The sequence below is a fragment of the Lagenorhynchus albirostris genome, chromosome 12 (assembly GCF_949774975.1).
Source record: "Lagenorhynchus albirostris chromosome 12, mLagAlb1.1, whole genome shotgun sequence".
NCBI lineage: Eukaryota > Metazoa > Chordata > Mammalia > Artiodactyla > Delphinidae > Lagenorhynchus > Lagenorhynchus albirostris.
The window spans coordinates 18,510,208-18,518,177 of record NC_083106.1 but is presented as its reverse complement, the minus strand read 5'-3'; positions in this window follow the sequence as shown (position 1 = coordinate 18,518,177).

The window sequence follows — 7,970 nt, the reverse complement described above, 5'->3', positions numbered from 1 at the left end:
ACGTGAGAAACAAAGCAGGCTCACGATATTTGTATTGTCATTTAACCCAATTAAGGAAAAGAATAAATATTTTGACTGCAACTTTTGTTTTGAATTCATGTAGTTCTAGAAAGGTAATATGGGCATACTTTTCTGCCTTAGAAAAATATGTGTCTGTTCACTTTTGCCTTTTATTTTTAAGGGGGTTAATGATATCATGTGAAAGGTCCAACTTACCATTTCAAAGGAAATTTAAAAGTATCTGTGACATACCAAAGACAATGCAAAATGAGGTCTTGTACATTAAGTATGAACTTGGATAAGAAATATCTGTACATTTATTGAGCAGGGGAAAAAAAGACTAGAAATCCTATTAAAAAAAAAAAAGACTAGCAAATTGCATTTGCTCTCACAGGTGAACTCTGAGAATAAGTAGTAACTATCATGGGCTGTAAAATGTAGCTTGCCCTTCTTATGTTAAACCTGAGCCTTGGCTAGGAATCAGATGTGTTTGTGTGTTATATATTCAAGTAAATCAACTCTTTAACCTCTTTGGACACGTATTCTCTGTAGAATCAGATTTTCCTGAGGCCAAGGAATAGAAAGCAGACCCTGATTTAAGTAATACTAATTTAATTAATACAACGCTCTTAAGTTTTTAAAAATCATGCATTAAATCTTGCTTTCTAGGAAACATATGTGTCATACTTTAAATTTTTTTCTAGTCTAGGTACAAAGTAGGTACAACTTTTTAACCTTTTTTAAATTCCAGAGTCCAATAGTGTAAGTATTATGAAATATCTGTGCCAAAACCAAAATGGTAGAAATATAAAGCTTATTCTAGGTAGTCATTGAAAGATAGAATGTTCTTTTTTCATATACTGAGTTTTATTTTTTACAGGAAATTCATCATGTTTACATGGATTTAGCAGTGGATTCAGAATCAGTAGTATTGCACTTTCTTTGCCCATCTTTACCATATTTGTTTTCTTCTCTTAGAATAATTTTAAGGATTGACAGCACCTTAAATAATTCTTTTCTATAAACACTCAGGGTTCTGTATGTCAGTGTGAGATAGTGTATTCTATTTATTATTTCCTACACTTTAGAAGTAAAACTGAGTAACTGTTTTGCTTTACTCCTAAATTCTCACTATAATTTATTTTTGCAACTTGAACATGAAACTTGAAGTGAGGGTGTTGGGGAAGGACAAGTTCTCCTCTACCCTTTCTAGGTTCTTCTGGCTGCTCTAAGAATTAAGTTGACATGAAACAGATTAACAGAAGAAAATCAAATTTAATTGCATACATACAGGGCCCCAAAAGAAAAATGAGACCCAAGGACAGGTTGGGCAATTGAGGCTTATCTACCACCTGAGAGAAAGAGAAGGGGGTAGGGGTTTGTGACTTCAAAGGGGAGGAAAGCAATTCACTCGAAGATGGAAAATGTTTGGTAAACAAGTATTTGCTCTGCCATGCAGGGACAGTGGGACACAAAGAGGAATCTGGTCTTCAGGCTCTGCTGAGTGCCCCACCACACCTGGCCCATGGTCTTTGTAGCTATCTCGGGTGCAGAAATAAGCAGCAGGCCCTTTGTCTAAATTCTTTTAGTCAGTTAAGGGGGAGGTAAAAAAAGACTTCCTGAGTCTCGGGTTTCTTAAAAATAATCAGCCTAACGTCATCCTCATGCCAAAGAGATATGTTTTGGGGGTTGCAAATTTTGCTCCCCTACAAGGGTAAGCTACGTAAATGATTAAAGGAAAGAAGAGAATACTTTGATATTCCTTATTCACTTAATTGCTGAATAAAAACTCCTCAGCCTCACTTCACACTTAAATAGTTTTCTGGGAATGGAGCTCAGAAATCTGCTTTAAAAAAAATCTGGTGATCTCCATTTTGAAAACCCTGTGGAGTGGGTAGCAATAGTTAAAGTGTTATTTAGTTTGAAATCTATGTTTTTACATAAATCATGAACATGCTTAAAATATAGCATTTTCATTTCCATTTATAAATCAGTGTTGTTCAAAAGTCTGAACTCCTTAAACGGTGGACCCACAGAATAAACTCACTTTTGTCCACTGCAGAAAATGGAGACCTAAGGGTTCTGACAGGCTGGACTAACCTACAGGTAGTGAAGCCATTTGGAAAAAGGAAGTCATAATCTCTGTGTCATATCTTTATTACACTGTTCTCCAAAATGATACAATCTGTAAATTAATAAGTGTGAAAACAAGAAATAAAACTACAAAAACTTTAGTATGTATGGAAAACATAGGAAAACATAGATACATTTGGTTATATCAGTATATCTTGTATAGCAAGATGATATAAGTAAAATTATTACAAATTACAGCAATGAAAATATTTGTAATTCATTCAGTTGGGGGAGGATTAATAAGTCAAATAATAAAAATAAGCACTCTATAAGACAATGAGTAAAAATGAGCAAATAATGTAAAACCAGCACTTACAGAAGAGGCAATTCATGTGTCAAATCTTAGTATCCAGGAAAATTCACCAAAAATGTATGAGTTTGATTATATCTCTGATTTGGATGAACATATAGGAAAATAGATATTCATAATCTGCTGTTAACTAGATCTGTCTTGATAAATACCTCTGAGTTTTCCCTCACGGGTTGCTGTTCACTTTACACTTTTAGTCCACATCTTGCCTAGAAGTGGAACTGCTGTTGATGGGGAAATAGAATTAAGAACACAACCTCCTCCCAACCCAGAAAACCTCCCCACAAAGTTAGACCAGAATGAAAGCACTTATTATTGAATAAGCATGAAACCAGAACGTGATCGTCACAGGCAATATGCTACGAGATTGTAAAAACAGGAAGAAGTCTTAGCCTTTCATATAGGGTAAGGGTAAGACTTCTTCCTGTTTTTACAATCTCGTAGCATATAGTATATAGTCTTACCCTTTCATAGTGTTCTCAAGGTACACAATAACTAGTCCTCAGATAAGAGGGCTATCAGCCCCATTTTTCACACATAGCGAATCTTCAGTTCACTTAATAACTGGGGTGACCGTTTGCATTAGCTAACTGAGTTTATCCAAAGGAAAAATAAACCTCTTATGTCTTTATGGCAGGAGGAAGTTTTACAAGTTGGCATGAGGCTTCCACCAAAGTTAGGCTTCCCCCTCCCACAGAAACTGGGAGACAGGACCCTGTCTTCCTTGATGATCACATTTCAAAGAGATTGCTCCTAGGCCCTTGAGCAAGCTGATGAGAGACGTTTAGCTTTAAAAATGATTTACATACATTCCAAAGAGACAGAGAAAGAACTTACAAGTTTTCAAGTGTAAATACTCTCAGAAAAAAGGTAGAGCACAGGCAGGGAGAGTCTCTTCCCTTATTTTCCACAGGGAGAATCAAGCCTCTTAATACTTTTAATTTGCATTTGCCCTTAATTTGCATTTGCCCTTACTATCAACTGTGGGTAAACGTTTGCTTATGTGTACAAAGGAAAATATGGAGGAGCTTGTTCACTGCAGCATTGATTGGACAGACATGCAAAAAAGTTAATCTAAATGTTTATCTGTAGTGGAAAAATGAAATGGATGATTGAATATCCATACTAGGAGATACTGTGCAGCAGTATAGCAACAGTTATATAAAAATATGTATTAAGAATTTAAAGACTTTGTACAGCTAAATACCAAGTTCCTGATTATAATTGCCTCAGGGAAAAGCTAGACCTGTGGATATTGGTCAAGGCTGACTTGAGCTGTTTAGATAATGTTTACAGTTTTACGGTACAGTTCATTTTACATTGGTCAGTATGTTCCCTAGACTACCACTGAAATGAAGAGGAACGTTTCCATTTAAAACGTAATACTTAAAAAAATAAAAGCTGCTTTGAATGATCTTTAATGTTTACTACATTTAATAACATCACTTATAATTTGGTTCTTCTTGGATCTTACATATATTAGTTTACTTGCTAAGTCAGTTAACTTTCCTAAGATTAATAACTGGACTTACTCAGCTCAGAGTTTAAAATGTACATCTCCATTCGCATGGGGTGAATTTTTGCTGCTCACTCTTGCCAGTCTTCAAGAATAAACAATTGTGCAATTTAAAGAACAGGATTTATCCACATGTGAAATCATATGAACTACCCATTTCTTTTCCAAAACTGGATTTTGTTTTGAAATTTGAGTGTAGAAAACCACTATTCTTTTTATTTCTGATTTTCCAAGTTTTGTGTGTATGGTGGGATGAGGAGGTAGGAATGTAGATGATATAGGTTAGAGTTACATATAAAATACTGCTATCGGGCTTCCCTGGTGGCGCAGTGGTTGAGAGTCCGCCTGCTGATGCAGGGGACACGGGTTCGTGCCCCGGTCCGGGAAGATCCCACATGCCGTGGAGCGGCTAGGCCCGTGAGCCATGGCCGCTGAGCCTGCGCGTCCGGAGCCTGTGCTCCGCAACGGGAGAGGCCACAACAGTGAGAGGCCCGTGTACCGCAAAAAAAAAAAAAATACTGCTAGAATTACATACATAGTAGTAAATCAATCTATTGCCTCTGAAAAGTCATCTGAATACCATCTGGCATTGTCCTACTAGTCCATTAGCATTTCCCAAATCAAACTAATTATCTTTCAATCTTCTTCCCACTGCCAAACCTGCTCTAGAGGTTGAAGTGTTTATATATTACAAATTTTATGTTCACTCTAAGTTAACATCTGATGCTGTCTTTTAGTAGTATGATTATTTTGTTGATCTTTGTGAACCATGCTAAATTTATACCTGCCATTTCCCTCCCTTTAAGAAAACTTTCCTTTTGAGTATTTAGTATAGCTTTAGTCATACTGTTAAATTGTGATTTGAGAGCCTACAGAACTTTAAAGAAATACAGTAATTGCTTTAAGTGAAGTCATAATAACATGGGTTGAACCTGGCTTCAATTTCAATTCCATGAAATGCTTTGCTGTCTGTCTGTGGTTTAGAGATGAAATTCTGAGGATTTCTTTTATTCATTACAAACTGAGATACTCTCCAAATTTTTTTCGCTTATGGAAATTTAGTACTGTAAAGTACTGTAGTACTTTCGAGCCAGTTTGCCTCAGAATGATTATAATAGCTGGGAGTAGAATCTAATTTTTGTAGTATAACACCTTTAAAAATTGAATATATACTCTAGGTATTTTTTGTTGTACTACTTGAGCATATTTCTATTCAATTCTGTTTAACAAGGTGATTAATGATAAATTCATTGCCTGTTGCAATTGATGTGTAATATGTATAATAGTTGTCTCTTCAAAGAAAGGAATTATGATTAAAATAGGAACTGATGACAGCATAGATAAATGAGCCCTTCCTTAAATACATATAAAGCTAAGCATATTATATTCTAAAATAATGGTCACTGTTAACCAAAAATCAACTTATATTCAAAAATTTAAAAACCCATCTCAGTATAAAATGAAGACTGGTAAATCAATGTTAAGTTTAAAATATTATGTTCCTATGATTTTACTTTATATATTATAATATTTCAATGTTTTGTCACCATACACTTTAATTTACCTATAAAGGGAACATGAAATGAACACTTCACTCTGTAGCAGACTTTTATATGACTCAATGAAGGACCCCAAAGAAGAATTTACTTCCTGTAAATTTTAAGATAGTTCTAGGATGAACCAACCTAAGCTGAATCAAGAGTATATGAAACCCACTCCTGTACCCAGCTCTGTAACTCATTGTTATTTAAGACTATCCTGAATTGTGGGTGCCAGACAGAATCTGATGTGATAACTAAGACTTTACTCAAATCAATGGTCATGCGCAGGCATGTGCTACCATTGGAATGTCAGCACCAAAATCCTTACTTACAGTTCAAAGGAGCCAACTAAAAGTTTTCTACTCTCTTTAATTCCCCATGTAATATATTAAATCAACAGGTAAAGAAGGGGAGCGATATTTATTTTCTTCTTAAGGATCTGGACAAGCTTCCAAATGGCTACTTCAAGTAGTGATATTTTTGGAACTGCATATTATGAAAGAGTTTGTCTTTTAACCTTTACTAAATGACATATTTGTAAGTACATTTTTGAAGCCTTCTTGTTCCTTTAAAACCAAGGTTAATGGTGAACTTGAAAGAGAAAATGAAATAGGTCTGTCACATGGAATTACCTACGAGCTTCTGCACCCACTCAGTCTGCTTATATAGAGAAGAAATTTAGCCAAATCCTGCTAGGTCCTTAAATGTAATTTTTCTTTCTGTTCCCAGGCCCCATGTTTTAAATAAAATATCCAATATGCCATAGTTTGTTAACTCTGTTCTAACATTAGTTTTATAAGTCACTTTAAAAAGTTGTAGTTCATTATTTCTAAAGCAGCATTAGTTTACAGGAAATTAATGTTAACTCTTTAAAGAATAAGTCTGAAATAAAAATGAGGCATTATACGTTGAATTCAAAATCATTGTCCTATTTAATAACCATGATCGCTTGCTTCTGAAAAAGCATTTTGATGTATAACAAGATAATTTGGCATTTTTAAGAAAAATCACGTTGTTAACTATGTCAGAACTTTATAACCAGATCAGAATTTATACAAAGATATCAGAAAAAAAAAAAAGATAGGAAGGAAACAGCAGTGAAAATTTTACCAAGGAACAGCTATATAACCAACCATATTTCCAAGATTTATTTTTTAAACCAGAGATGCATCAGAATTAGGAACTTAGGGCAGATGCACCCTGTTATTAATTGAATTAGGTCCCCCACAAAAGAAATGTTGAAGTCCTAACCCCCAGCACCTCAGAATGTGACCTTATTTGGAAATAGTATGGTTACAGATATAATTAGTTCAGATGAGGTGCTGGCATAGGGTGGCCTCCCAATACAATATAACTGGTATCCTCATAAGAAGATGGCCACATAAAGACATAGACAGGGAGAATGCCATGTGAAGACAGAGGATTGGAGTTCCTTGACAGCTACAAGTAAAGGAACACCACAGATTGCCAGCAAACCACCAGAAACTAGAAAGAATCAGGGAAGGGTTCTTCTACAGGTTTTGGAGGGAGCATGGCACTGCTGAAACTTTGATTTTGGACTTCCAGCCTCCAGAACTATAGACAATAAATTTCTGTTGTTTAAAGCCACCCAACTTGGGATACTTTGTTACAGTAGCCCTAGGAAATGAATACACACTCCAATACCACGTCTACTTATATTATTGGTCAGAGAAAGCTCAGAATATTTTTTGAACCCAAGAACGTTGCTGTTAGTGGCAGAAGGGCTTCTCAGTTGCAGACTTCTGATCATTGTAGGGTTGTTTAATCTACTACTTAGTATTCATAACAATAAGTTATTCTTTAAGAGCTTCATTTAAGTTTTATTTGTTTGATTCCATTTAGAACAAGCTTCCTTCAAGAAAAAGTTCATTTTGAGAAATCTTCAAATCTTCTTAAGATAAAATTAAAAAAAAAAGATGTTAATTTTGCTCCATGTAGAATTGAGATGACAAAAACTCCAAAATCATGTACAATGACATCTTTGATAGATAATCTTGAAGCCAGATATAATAAAGAATTTAAATAATAATAAGAAAAATAAGTCTTAGAGAAAAACCAAGTGTTCAAAACATGTTTTTTCCATTAATCAAATTTCAAAACAAAAGACTTGGCTAGAATGTTGTAATGAGGCAATTTTCTAGTTTTGAGTGTGTAGAAACTAAGAATTTAAATAACAATGTCATTGAAAAGAGTGCTGTGGTCTTCCAACCATTTTCAATAATTGAAGAGGAGAATTTTTTAGATTTTCACAAATTATGAATTGTAGTAAAAATTCCTTTTAGAAGACATTAGTGTAAAAGCTTTTTTTCCTGAATTACATTCTGGTGTGCAAAAACCAAATTTTTTTTTAATGTTAGTGGTATTAAGTGTTCTCCTGAATCTTATTCTGAAAGTATCTTATTTCATGATATAGCATCAATGAAATATCATCACCACCATAAGTCAAGTC